Raw genomic sequence first — 1,727 nt, forward strand, 5'->3', positions numbered from 1 at the left:
ACTCCGCTAACTAATCTTACCAAGAAGAATGCACCTGTTAGAGTACGTTGGACAGAAATGGAGAACTCAGCATTCTCGACGCTCAAGAAGAAGCTGACTGAAGCACCCATCCTTAGACTACCAGATTCTATCAGGGAGTACATCCTCCGGACAGATGCCTCAAATACAGGTATTGGTGCTGTACTCATGCAAGAGTACGACGGTGAAATCTGGCCAATTGCGTACTCCAGTCGTAAATTGAGCGATGCTGAGCAGAAGTACTCCACTGTAGAAAAGAAACTCCTTGCTGCTGTCGTGGGAGTAAGGAAATTCTACCAGTATCTCTATGGTAAGCGTTTCACGTTTCAAGTAGATCACCAACCCCTCAGCCACATCGGTACGCTTAAAAACACAAACCCTAGAATAATGCGCTGGGTGTTGTTCCTTCAACAGTTCACATTCCGCGTGGTTTACATAAAGGGAGCCGACAACGTTGGTGCTGACTGGTTGAGTAGGTCAGGGGTGATTAACGAAATTCTACCAGTATCTCTATGGTAAGCGTTTCACGTTTCAAGTAGATCACCAACCCCTCAGCCACATCGGTACGCTTAAAAACACAAACCCTAGAATAATGCGCTGGGTGTTGTTCCTTCAACAGTTCACATTCCGCGTGGTTTACATAAAGGGAGCCGACAACGTTGGTGCTGACTGGTTGAGTAGGTCAGGGGTGATTAACGAAACGTCGAACGAGGGAGACATGAGCGAGGAAATGCAACGCGAATCACCGGACACTGGTTCCCAGTGTGTCTCTGATGTTTCAGGCATGACACAGGTGGAGAGAGGCAGTGGACAGACTAGCGCCACTCAGGGTTTCGAGGCATTGAGCCGACCCAGACCTGGAGCTACGTCCGACCACAGTGCCTGCTCAAAACCTGACAAGATAGCCACATGTGACCTGGTGACTGAAGAAATTCCTCACTTACCAGAAGAGAATAGTCTAGACGAGGCCCCGCCTCGCCTAGCTGTATAGAAGACGGGGGTCTGCTAGACCCAGCCGCGCCACGTGCACTCAGCACTGTGCACGTGCTGTCAGCGGTGTGAGGTCTGAACGAGCGCCACTATGTGGGCTCGATCTTTGTTGGGGGGTGTTGTGAGAGTGTCTCCCAAGATTCTCCCACAGCTGACTGGAATGGCTCATTGCAGTGCACAGTGCACCGATCTTGTGCACAAGGTCCTATTTCTGTTAACCCTGGATAGTGACCTGGCATGTTGGGTATCTCCAGAATGCCCACTTAACCAGGAACACTTTCATAATACGGAGGCCGCCGTATGTCCAGGCAGGAAGTAGATACAGGGAGTTAAGCATACTTGACACCAAAGGGTCAGTGAGTACATGGCTGGTGCCCGCGGGAGAGACAGAGGGTAGACGCCAGCAGTGTCTGACCTCTGGGGTCAACCGGCGCGATGAACAATAACAGCTATGACGTGTTCGTGACGTGTTCATGACGTCACTCCTCTTACTGCTCATCGAACGAGCTAACATGATTGGTTCCCGCCCATTTGCTGCAATGCTATTGGTCAAATTGTAACTCTTTTGTACTGGGTGCCACGAGATGCCCTGAGCTTCAGGCAAAAACCATTCTTGTGAGGGATCTCTTGCATAGAGGACGTGTCCTGTTCTGTCTAACGGCCAATAGATAGAAGAACACTGCCTATTCCTCACCGTCAAGTTAACTCAGCGTCTGGAA

The sequence above is a fragment of the Procambarus clarkii genome, chromosome 35, assembly GCF_040958095.1.
Source record: "Procambarus clarkii isolate CNS0578487 chromosome 35, FALCON_Pclarkii_2.0, whole genome shotgun sequence".
NCBI lineage: Eukaryota > Metazoa > Arthropoda > Malacostraca > Decapoda > Cambaridae > Procambarus > Procambarus clarkii.